At 46.7% G+C, this 12,728-nt stretch overlaps 1 protein-coding gene across 6 annotated transcripts in view; it reads left to right on the forward strand.

The window, feature by feature from the left end:
• Nucleotides 1-12,728, forward strand: part of Samd4a (sterile alpha motif domain containing 4A) — a 223,799-nt gene that overhangs the window by 109,633 nt on the left and 101,438 nt on the right. The window contains exons 1-2 of one of the 6 annotated variants that reach the window (XM_021181618.2): nucleotides 7,236-7,518; nucleotides 9,540-9,725. The exons of 4 other annotated variants lie outside the window; for them this stretch is intronic. The gene's annotated coding sequence lies outside the window, so the exon portion shown is untranslated. Of the gene's footprint in view, nucleotides 1-7,216; nucleotides 7,519-9,539; nucleotides 9,726-12,728 lie in introns of those variants that run through there. One more of the 6 variants, XM_021181617.1, reaches the window with a different exon arrangement.

Genomic DNA, 12,728 nt, shown 5'->3' on the forward strand with positions numbered 1-12,728 from the left:
TTTTGAACACTGTGAAGAAAATCCTACCGGTATTCTAGCCACAACTTAACTCAAGCATATTTCACTCAAAGGATGTGACTTTCTGGGGGCCGGGGGAAGTCTCAAATCTGTAGAGAACTCTACAAGAATGTAATAAAATAAAATAACACTTTACATCAGAACATCTGTATAGTATTCTTAGACATAATTATAAAGAGCAACCATGTCCCAGCACTTTACTCTGCACATATCAGCAAACGACATCAAGCATAAACGACAAGAGAAAAATGCATCATTTGCTTTGATGGGATCATGAGGAACAGCAAACCTAAAGAAGAAAAGTAGAACCCAACTTCTGGCCAGTTATTGACACTTCATTACTTCAACAAAATAGAACAAGTCTCCATAGAAAGTATTCATTTGGGAAATAAGACTTCTATTTTTCCTTCATACTGGATTAAACAGAAGTTGTTGTAAGTCTATATGTGATTAGATTTCTAACGTCTGTCAAGGTTTAGATTTCCTACCAAGGAAAACCCAGGAAAACATAAAAGAAGCTATGAGGCCTTGCCTTCAGCCAGTGACGGCTTAGCCTCCATGGGGAAAGGCCATGGACAGACAGCAGGGCTACTAGCAACAAGAGTGAGCCTTTGTTTCCCTGCCAGTTGTGTGCACCCATCATTTGGTTGTGGGGCAATGCCTGTAGTCTTAGAAAAGTTTGACTTCAAGCCACGTGAATGGAGTGAAGTCCTAATAAAAAATGTAGTCGGAGAAGCCAGTTTAGCAGAGCTCCTCTGAGGAGAAAGGGGGAAGGAAGGGGGGAGGTGGGGGAGGGGAGGGAGGGGGGAGCAAGCGCTGGAAATCTCCCAGAAGCAAAGCTGTAGGGATGAGCTGGAACACAAACACTGCTCTTGAGTGGAGAAGGATTTATGATGGATGCAATATCCCTCTTCAATAGGAAGCGTGTAGTTATTGAAGAGAGACCACAAAATCGTTATGTTGTCATAACATGCAATCTATGGTTACAGGGCTGGCCCGATGGGAACTGTTGGGGTAGATACGCAGAGAGGAAGAGGTCTGTGGTTTCACAAATCTTTCATGAAAGAAGGATCCCTGTGACATATCGCAATATCACCGTTAATGCTTAGGGATGTGGGGCTCTGCTGTGTGCGTGGAAGGATCTGGGGAAATGGATCAATGGTGGGAATATCTAAGCCGTGCCAATAGCCATGGCTCGAGAGGCAACAGAGAGAGCTGGATCTTGCTCAGTTCCTTATCAAGCTCTTGCTCCTCCTATTCCATTCCATTTTTTTTTCTCCTACATGACCGTGGTGTCTTCCCAGGTCATACCTGTATCCAAGAAAGAGTCTTCCCTTGTGCCAATTGTAGCCATGGAACAAATACAGAACCTATCTGGGCCCTGCACATAGCCACTGAAGTCTATTTTTGTGACTCTCAGATATGTCCCCGATCCCAGTAACCTTATAGTGCCTGCTGCTCCTTGACTGTATCTTAAGCCTCTTCTTAGGCAGACCCGGGTTCTACAGGATCAGGTCTCCATAATGTTCTGCTCTTGGTATGTACTCAACGGCTTCATTCTTTCAAACAATAAATTTAAAAAAGTGATGCAGTGAAGAAAATAAACATGCACTAAATTAAAGCATAAAAGGAGACCAGCGTTCCACTTTACCAGAAACACAGGCCAGCCAGGGGTTTCATGGCTTATATTTGACCAATGCTGCCTTGTCTGTAAGAGGTCTGCTGGATGTAGAGAGAAATGACTGATTCCCACTGGTTGCAAGTTTGCTGGTACCTAGTACCAGCTCTGTGGTTCACAGCCCTGGTTGCTCTTTTGGAAGACCCACGTTCAATTCCCAGTGCCCATGTGATGATTTATAGCACTCTTTAACTCCAGTCTCTGGGCGGCCTCTGACAGCATCTCCTGATCTCTGTGGGCTCTGGACAAGCACAATACACAGGCATACATGCAGGCAGAACACCCATACACATAAAAAAAAATCTTCAAAAGAAATATTTCTGGGGCGTGGATAATCAACCGAGTTTTCTCTGTAACCTGCATGTTAGCTTCTTCCATTGTCAGATGCCACACTATGCTGCCTGAGGTGGACCCTCCCCAGGGAAGCCATGATCTGGAGAAACAAGAGTGGCTGCTGGTGCTCTGGCCTCCAGAGTATGGATTCTGTTCTATCTGCAGGAGACTAGGAAGGACAGTCATTTCCCTCACAAAAATCTTCTCTCCAGGACACCTCCAAAGGGAATGGAAGGCAAATGGAGTTTTCCCCAGGGTAATCCTAGTGAGGAAGGTTGAAAACACAGGTACAAATAAGTCTGAGGCCCAGTTTCAGGTTCAGGGAGACTGATGTAATCCCTCCTTCTGTCTCAGGAGATGCTGCAGGTGGATGACGGGGAGACCCCAAGCCACCACTTATGACCCCTTTGCTCTTTACTGAAAGGGCTAGTTCCTACAGGTTAAAAGGGCTGTGGTGCTGAAGGACTAGGATCCCGGGTGGCCTTTTGTCAGTCTTTTGTGATTCTTCACCCAGGACACTTCTTGGCTTAGTTTATTCCTACCTAAGAGCCCACCACACACAGACTTAACTTCTTCCCCCCTAGAAGAGTCCAAACCTTCATCCGTCTCTTTAGTTTTCACAAGAAAATATAGGTTCCTATAGCTGGCCTATTTTACAGAGGAGGGATTGGGAGAACAGGAGCCTCTAAAGAGAAAGGGATAATGAAGGCATTGAGTTTTATTCTTCAGAATAAAGGACTCCTTCTTAAGCCAGGTGACTGGAGTCTAAACTGTTCCACACAAGAGAGCAAATCTCCCGCTTATCCAGGCATGGTCAACCCAGGAGAGAGGCAGGACCAACCCTGGCTCATCCTGTGGGCACAGACTACAGGAAATGATGGGGTCTTAAGAACCTCTCTGACAAGTCCCAACACCAAAAGATTCCCAGAAAGGGTATTTTTTAACTGCCTTTTCAAACTCCAGACAAACTACTGGCATTGGAAAAAGTTTTCCAAAGTCAACCTATTATTGGCTCTGATATTAACAGAAAATCAGAAGTCAAGAAGATGAAGGTAGAGAAATTAGTCATCACTATTGACATGTGTTTTGTCCAGCTAGGAGGTGAGGCACACACATATGAATATACATACACACATATACACCGTTTACATGCATGCATACACACACACTAAATACATGTACAAGCACCCACACATCCTACAATGCAAGCATGTAAAGACACACACTCTACACATATATGTATGAAGAGAGAGAGAGAGAGAGTAACTTTCTCAGATATATAATTCACCTGTTACCATGAAGGGTAGTTCATTTGATGTGTAAGTGGCATTCCTTAGAAAAGCTGTATGCTGTGCCTGTCAATATTAGCCAAGTTAGAAACATTTCACATGGCACCCCCAAATCACTGGTCCACTTCCAAAGGGCGAGCAGTTCACTTTCAGGAAATGGCTGACTCCTGTGGACCCAGACCAACACCCGGGCTGTTCATTTCAACAGATTTCAAAATGCAAAAAGGAGTGTTCCTGCCTCAAACTTTATAACCTTTTCCCATGTGGTCAGAGGGGTCCTGAGTGTACCCCTGCACCCAGAGGGATGCGATCTACTCAGCTCTGGGGGGGGGGCTACACCCACCTAACAGACTTTTCCGAACACCCTGATCATGCCCCTGCCTTATGGTAGAATACAGAAAAGCAGACATCGAGACCCTTGACCATTTCCACTTGCCCAACACCCAGAAGCCATTGGAAAAATGTCTTGAAAGGCCAGTGTGTGCTGAGCTGAGCCCTCTCTCTCTCGTTGCCTTCTCTGGGTTAGCTTCTCAGCTGCAACTGGCTACAGGCATCTGGGGAACAGAGCCAGGTCTGGAACAGAGAGTGGCTGGTGAGGTGGTTTCTAGTTGTTTTTAATTCCTAGACCTTTGTCCTAGCAGCTGAAGCAGGTGGTCAGGGGACCCACTCTGTGCAGCTCTCGGTGTTGGGATTAAGGAGGTTCCTCAGAACGGGACCCTGAGGAGAGGGCAGCTGAACCCAGCTCGAGGCGAGGCTCCAGACAGCTGGTTCTCAGAGATATTAAATGTACTCAGAAGAGAGAGACCAAGAGGCAGGGGTACCTAGAAATCACATCTCCAAGAATGATTTTCAAATGCTGTGAGCTTTAGGCTAGTAAGACAGATATGGGGGAATAGCTGTTTTGTGAAAAGGAGAGTAAATTTATCTTTATTTTTATTGTCATAAAATACTACTAACATAAAATTCACCCATTTTAACCATTTTAAGTACTGTCCTAGTATTAATCACATTCACGAAGTTGAGGGGCCCCTCAGGGCTATTCTGTTCTAAAGCTCCTTTGCCATCATCTTAAACAAGAGCTCACTATCCATTAAATGGTGAGCCCTCCTCTTCTTGTCCCAGCCACCAGCAACTTCCATTTTGCTTTCTAACTCTTAAGAATCTGATTCATGTAAGTGGAATTGTTCATTATTCATCCCTTTTAATCTAGCTTTAATCCACTGGGCATGATGTCTTAGAAGCTCGTGCATGTTGTGGCTAGTGTCAGAACCTCCTTCCCTAGGAAGGGTGAATAGTCTTCCAGGTACATCAGCCATTCTGTTTATCAACTGGCAGACATTTGAGTCCTTCCTTCCTAGTGTTATATGACTACTATGAACAATGGCATGTAGGTATTATAGATGTGTTCTTTGCCATTTTAGGAAAATGGATCCCAGTGAACTGGGCAAATGTTACAGAGGCCAACTATGGCTTGGTAGACCCAGTTCTCGGACAGTGGAGGAGATTCCCATGGCCTGGAGCATTGGGTCTAGGTGACTCTTAGGTGAGAATTTTTTAGTAGAGACATTCGCATCCATTAAAGGGGATCCCTTCCCATTCTATATTCCCATGATTTAAGGCAGAGTTTGTAACCCCTAAAGGCCACATATAGAGAAAAGTGATAGCTATGTCAGATGAACCTTCTATGGGAAAGAGCTGGGATGTCAGTATGAGGAGTTGAATCTACTACTGTCTCCAGGCTGAGCCTGAACTCACAGGCTGATTTCTTAGAAGCGTAGACCGAGATTCTGCACAGGACTGAGGAGGTCTGTCTAGGGCGTGGCAGTTTCCTTGGACTGTAGCATCCTGGGCAGGATGCTGAGTCCGGTGTCCTTAGCACCGTCCTCCGTGTGTGTGTGTGTGTGTGTGTGTGTGTGTGTGTGTGTGTGTGTCTGCTGGGACGAAAGCACTTTCCAGCTTTCCAGGGAGGTCCATCCCTAACCTGATTTCCTCACAGGCTGCAAGAAGTCTAAGGGTGAATGGGGACATGTGGATGCAGGACCCCCTTGGGGATTTCAGGATGGCTTGTCAGCCTAGGTGGGGATGCCCTGGGCTCTCTCCTAATTGGTTTCATCCTGCTACTGTTGCAGGGAGGGGAAAGGGAGGGTTCTTATCATTAGTTGAGAAGGTCCTGCCAGAGAATTCCAGTATTCTGGAGTAAGTTTAATTGAGAGTGATTTCATGCTGTCCTTTTTCATGTCGAAGCCAGGGGCTTGCATCATATGATGCAAGTGAATTCGGGGAGGTTTTTATTTGCATGTGAATCACAGCTTTTCCAGCTGAATGCCACTTACTTGGAATTTTCGTCTGATTTTGTTTTTGTTTTTGTCTCTTGGTGTTTTTCCATCAGGCTCTTGGCTAACCAGAAGAAGAAGGGAAAAAAAAAACCCGTAGGGAGGGTTCAGTCTGCCTGGAGCAGGGTTTGAGTTGGCAACTCCAAGGGGGAGTATTATGAATGTGAAAATAAGAAAACGGATGCTTTATTTTGCTTTGAGGGAGGAACCAAAGCCAAGTCAAATCGAGAGCTCTAATTTGGGAATAGTGTTATTACAGGTCATTGGGAGTTGGGTACACGCTAAATTGGGAGGCCAGTCACATGAGGAGGCAGCAAAAGCTGTCACATGGGGGACAGCCGAGGCTCATTTACAATGAAGTTTTATTTTATTTACTACGTGGTTGAAAGAAATCTATGGCAGATTTGGAAATCAAATCACCCCAGTTGTTGTTGATCTCTCTAGCTCCTGGCCAATACGTTGTTTTATACCCAAGCCAGAGCTTCCTGTGTGTGTGCTTTCCGGGGGTTTTATTTAGGACCTGGGATGTGTTCCTTGATGAGTTGAGCAGGCCATGTGCTAAAGGTTATATGTCTGCTCCCCACGTTCCTATCTGATTCCAAGTGGCTTGCTTCCTTTCTCTCTGAAGTCCCTTACACGTCAGGGGTCAACGTACCTGGATAATCTCTCTCTCTCTCTCTCTCTCTCTCTCTCTCTCTCTCTCTCTCTCACACACACACACACATACATGGGGATGGACAGACAGACAGAGGGCACACCCACACCACCTTTCAGTTTCATTTCTGTTTCCTCAGCACTAATGCTGCAAATGCCAGATTGAATTAAAAAAAAAAAAAGATAAATCCTGTCCTTGCTGTGGACAGTTATGAGCAAAGCTCTCTTCCTCCTTCCTGCTTCCTCCTCCCGATTTTTGATGTTGTTGGCATCCAGGGTAGGACCAGGGTTGTGTGAACTACATTGATGATTCTTCTTGAATCCAAGTTGCATTTTCAGATGTCTTAATCTGGGCTCCGTTATTGGCATTTGAGATAAGATGTAAACAGCTCTAGACTATCTAGAGCCAGCAAATTGATATCCAGCGCAAACATGTTGTGGGTCACGGTCCTAAATGGAGTGCCTTACTAAGAGTGTGACAGTCTGCTGGTGCCACCGAAGCATGTGGGCCAGCAATACTTGTGATGCCCGTTAGGAATAGAAGGCGTGTGGAAACTTTCTATAATAACAGCCTGGCCCTCCAGACTGGCCTGGACAAGTGACTAGGGACTCTGGCAGCATCCGAAGCCGTAGTGGGGTATAGGTTTATGACCTTAGGCAACTTGCACGGTTCCTTGGTTTCCCAAGTGGATTTGGAATAGGGAAGATAAGTTCAGGAGGTGTTTGAGAGGTGAAATGTCATCAGGTAAGCAGAGAGCATGTAGAAGTGTTCTGAGAGCGCATACCACCGTCACCCATGTGCTGGAGCCAGCCTGGATGGCTCTCCCCTTCTTAGCATTGCTCCCTACGGATGATGCCTCTGACATCACAATACTCAGGTGGCCACTCAATAATGATGGGCTATCCCCAGCAGACACCAGAGGAGGGGAGAAAAAGGAGGAGGACGAAGTGGAGAGGGAGGAGATGGAGCAATCCCTTAAGTGATCATTCCATCCACGCACACAGCTTTCACCTAACATCTGGTTCAAGTGTAATGTTTTCAGCTCCGTATAACCTGTACAGCGTCTGTGCCCTCCCCTTCAAATGCAGCACAGTATTATGATCCTCTAATCAAGAGAACTGTGCTCCCCTCGCCACATGTCTCGTGGTTCACCGGCAGACCAGTGAGTGAATACGTCTTCACCAGACGGCTCTCCGGAGCAGCTGTTTAGAGGTAATGTTCTGGCCGCTCTGGCTTCCTCCAGACCCATCCCAGCCCTCCTCCTGGGGCTGGAGCTGTATAGGGACTATGTAGATGTTCTGAGGGTGGGAGTCCGGGTTAAAAAAAAAAAAAAGAAAAGAAAAGAAAAGAAAAAGAAATTGACAGCACTGACTTTTTTTTCTTCATGTGTCTGTGGCCACCCTGAGCTGGGTCACACCTTATTGTACTGTGCACTAAAGTCCAAATAAGCAGAGCCATCCCTCTTCCATCCATCCTTAAAAGGACTTTTACCTCTCTTCTCTGGACAGATGGTGATGATAGAAAACCAGGGAGGCCGGCCCTGCCTTAGAAATATTGTGACATTTCCATGGCTTGTTCATTGTTTTAAACTCCACCACTGAGAGAGAGAGAGAGAGAGAGAGAGAGAGAGAGAGAGAGAGAGAGAGAGAGAGAGAGAGAGAGAGAGAGAGAGAGAGAGAGAGAGAGAGAGAAGAAAGGTCCACGCCACTCTTGAAGCAATTCCTCCTAACTCACCTTTTCTCGCCTGGCTTCACAGTAGCCTCCCCTGGGGATTATAATGTGAGAACATGGAGACTAAGATTCTCAATTCTCTTGGTTCCTCCTGTCAGTGGTTCTCAAACATAATTAAGCCTAGAGTCATCTGGAAAGCTGGTCAAACACGGGCTGTGTTCTGTACCTGGGGAGGGCCGTGGGGACAGAATCTGCATTTCTCACGAGTTCCCAGACACAGGGTCTCCTGCCCTGAAGCAGCTCTTAGACCTTTTGGGCCAGTCCTTCTCCCAAGTACATACAGCTCAGTGGGGATTCAAGCCCAGATGATACTGTGCTGTGCTTTGGGATCCATCTTCCTCTGTCCCACCCCACCTCCCACCAAGTAGCTCTTGAAAATGGATGCCTCCAGAGGGTGTTCCTAGAGCACAGCTTGGGCACTTAAAACTAGGGTCCTGAATGCTGTCCCCCTGGTGACTCAACCTCACCTGTGTTTCTGTGTGAGGAACGGCAGGACTGATCCATGGTCCGTGGTACAGCGATCTGTTGAGTGTCTGTCTGGCTTAGGGGGAGCTGGTATGGAGCTGCTGGGAGCACGTTTGCAGGGAAAGGCTGGTTCTGTCTTCTTCTGGGCCCCACTTGTCATTGCAGATCCAGCTTGGTTTCTTCTGTTGAGCCTGAGCTTTACTGTCTGAGGGGGAGGGGCATCTGAGGAGAAAGAGCAGACTGTTGTCAGTCAGCTATCACAGAGCATGTTATGCATATCTCTCAACCCATGCCGTCCACCAAGACTGTATGGTCAGCTTAGGGAAGGGAGTAGGAGTAGCGGACTGCTCGTGAGGCAGGGCTATGACTAGAGAGAATGGTGCTGCCACGTCAGTGATGGGGCTCAAAGGCATGAGGGCTAAACTGAAAAAAAAAATGAGATTGGGGGTGGAAGGCAGACTCTTCAGCTGATGCCACGGATGACGGAAAGAGCAGAAGAGAGGAGGGGGAGAATCTGGGTATATATGAGGCACATTTCCAGCAGAGAGTATCTAATGTCAAAAACAGAGGTCTCTTTTATAGGATTTTAGCAGCTGGTAGCCATCTCCACTGACAATAGACCCAGATTCCAGTGGGTTCTGCTTCTTGCCAAGGAGTGTGCTGGATGCTGGCTGGGGATCTTCTACATCAGAAAGTCACTGCTTTTTACAGCAATGCCTTTGGTTCCAAAGATGGAGGCCTTCTCCGAGTGCCTCTCTACTCCTAGTCTGCTTCCCCCCAAATCATTCCCACTGAAGACATTTCGATGGTTTCAGCACCTTCTCCAGCCTCTCTACCAATTTTATTGAAAAGGGCAGGTCCTAGTGCCAGGCCACATACCTTGATGGAGACTAAAGATAAGTAGTAGATAAACTAACAGGTACATCCTTGTCTAAAGGTGGCTGTGTAAGAGCCATTAAAACAAAGTGACACTACTGCTGACCTCCTCAGCTCAGGACCAGTGAGGATAGAGCTTTGCATTGTCTTTCTCCTCACAGGGCTTTGTCCCCAAGACCTGGAGGTAAAGATGAGGGCCAGTCGGCGAATTTCTAAAGCCCCTGGACATAGAAGTGCACCTTCGTTCCTCCATGACCATCAGTAGACTTATCTCCTGGAAGGAGCCCCTCCCACCCAGGTCTCCCCTCTCAGCAGTGAGATGGGGCAGCTCAGAGCGTACATAGCATGTGAGTCTGCTGGACCTGGGCTATTGAAAGCTCACTCATGTCTGGACCCTGCTGCCCTGGGCCTTTTCTTCACCCTCTGTCCTTCCTCGTTCCCTGTGACTTTCCTTCCCCCTTCGGTCTTGTCCTTTCTTATAGAATTCTAGACAGCATCCTTGACTTCAGGAAGCATGAGTCACACTCTACCTATGCATGGCCTCAGTTGTGTTCTGCAGTTCCTCACCAAGTTAACTAAAGCAAGAGGTCCCTACCTGGTCAGTCCAGCTAGCTCTGCTCTAGCCATTGACCTATAGCCCTGCTTAGTTCTGGGCCCCAAAGGGGGTGGGGGACATGGCCATAGTCATTCCATTCTTTACTGTCACCTTCCCTGCTGTCCTCTCTACTCTCTGACCCCAAGACTTCAGTGTTTAGAGGTAGTTCCCCTTCTCATTAAAAAATAAAATAAAAAAAAAAGCTGAAACCTGGCCACATCACCAAACCTACTAACCTGAGTGAGCCTGCAGCACTCGTAGCAGGTGATGCAAACCTGCTTTTACTGCTCGCCTCTGCATAAATTCCCAGGGTAATAGCTTGGGAGTGGACCAGGAAGGGAGGTGCACCTCTAACTCCCTCTACAGGGCTGTGCTGGTACAGCACAAATGGATGCCTTCCAGACTCACCCAACTCTGTTCTTGTGGTTAATCCAGACTTTCTTTCATAAAGCAATGCATAGTTAATCTGCAACAGAGATTCAAATAGCTTACCTCAATAAAAAAAACCATTCATTTCTTCTCCATAGGTGACTTAGATGTGCAATGCTTCAGATTTTATGCCGAAATGCATAACATACAAACCTCACCGTCAGCACCTTCGCTATGCATGCTTTGGGAATATCAGTGTGCTCTTTCTTGATGACAGTATTTACATAGCTACACCGCACAGCATAAGCTCACACATTCACACTAGTACATTAGATTCATAGATCTTCAGATGAAAACGTTGGCTTGTTAAGAAACTCCATTTAGTTTAGGAAGTGTGGGACCCCATGGAGGTACAATCTGGGCTCATTTTGGAGAACATCTCTCTGGTGCAGGGTGGAGCTGTTGGCTGTAATTCTCCTCACACTTCCCAGGGTTGATTCCTAGTGTGTGAATTAGCTGCTGTCCATGTTGGCCCCTGTGAACAAGCAGGAGCTATCAAAGCTTCCTTGTGAACTGCTAAGTTCTCCAAGATACTCCCCGCAGCTCTCTTCTCTGGGAAGTACCAAGCACTTAGGCCTTGGCATTGTCTAAGGCCTCCTTACACTGCAGTGAACACTGGAGAGAGAGGATACTGTGGGATTCTGTCGGAATTCTCATTTCTGGCCTTCCCATGGGACAGTGCCCAGTGCTCGTGCAGGATTACAAAGCAAGAGCTTTTGTTGTCTTTCATCAAGTCAGCCCAAGGATTGCTGATTCATTATTTTAAAGACTCTGAGCATCCCGTCATGGTGTAGGGGGTTGGGCTCAGGTGAGGGTAGGGGTGAAGATTGGCAAGAGCAGAAACTCATGCCTTTACCCAGCGTGGTTTCTCCAGAAAAGCTTCCAGCCCTAGCAGCTACGTGAATGGCATCTGTAAGATTGTGTCATGTGGTTGTCAAGAGCAAGGGAATGGTGTTTCCATCTCCAGTTTCCATAAGTTTTAGGATCCCTGTTCCTAGGACATTTTATTAAAACTGTCACCATTCAAACATAAACCGTCTTGACACAATGCCATTGGGATTGCTTTTCTTTCACTCTTCAACAGATGTTTGCAAAAGAGTTGCATTAAAATACATTTAATTCTACTATCTCGACCTCTCAAATCTTTTTTTTTTTTTTTTTTTTTTGGTGAAGATTACCTTAATTGGTGTCCTGGCAACCAGGGAGAGCACCCAAGGATGCCTTTGTTCTGCAGCAGAATTGTCCACCCTAAACAGAATGTTATGAAGGCAGTTCAGGAAAGACCTGGAAATTGAACTGTTTTGTCTTCTGTCAGACATCCAGCAGGCCACACGGGGCTAAGCTCTGTGAGGAAGTGAAACAGTACCAGAGCAACTTCGTATGAGTGAGGTTTCCTTAGAAAAATGATATCTGCACAACAATGAGCTGACGGGAGCAACACTGTCACACAATCTTCCAGTGTGTGAGCCTTTGGGCCATCCTCACACCATCCCCAAAGCACAGCAGATGGGTAGCACTCCGATCTTAATCGGGAGAGCCATCAACTAGTCTAAAAAGATCATTCTTGCAAAAAGATGGTTATGACTTCTAGACTTTCACTGATGATGGAGCAGGATGCCGAAGTGTGTTCAGATTCTGGCTATATTCTGAATACACGAACGGATTAAGTTCATGATAATAACAGATATGGAGCGAGAAAGAGGGAGGGACATATTATCTTTGGACATAAAGTGTTGAGACCCTCCCTGTAAATGGAGATGAGGGTACAATGGAATCCATGTCTAGAGATTAACAGAGAGATCTGGGCTGTAGACATAGATGTGGTAGTTTCCCTGCGTATTCATGGCTCAGAGGTCAGAACCCGGGCAGGTGGTTTGGGAAGTTGGCTTATTTTATACACTTTCTGGAAATGGGTGCTTCACCTACAGAAGTAAAACAGAACTAGCAGTAGCCAGAAAATGAAAGAGAACCACAACCCTAACCAGAGCTCTTGGCCAAGAGATTTCAGGATGAATTTCCAGCTGCCCTGGGTCCTTTGGGGGCCAAGGAACCTTACTGGGGCACCCAGCTATGCCAGAGCCCAGGGAAGAGTGGCTACAGATCTTTGTTGAAGAGACCTCCAGACCACTCTTCAGGGGTGGCTGAGCCATTGCAAGTCTTTACTGGAGCTGGAGATTCCTGATTGCTGCCCTTCGAATGCCACCAGGTGCCCATGGATAACCAGCACCTACTGACTTCCTGCCCTCATAGAAGGCTATCAGGCTTCATGGTTCTACTCTACAGATCCCTGCCTTTCCTGGCGAGCTCAAGAAGCAGGAATTGCCCA

Source organism: Mus caroli, chromosome 14, assembly GCF_900094665.2.
Source record: "Mus caroli chromosome 14, CAROLI_EIJ_v1.1, whole genome shotgun sequence".
Classification (NCBI taxonomy): domain Eukaryota; kingdom Metazoa; phylum Chordata; class Mammalia; order Rodentia; family Muridae; genus Mus; species Mus caroli.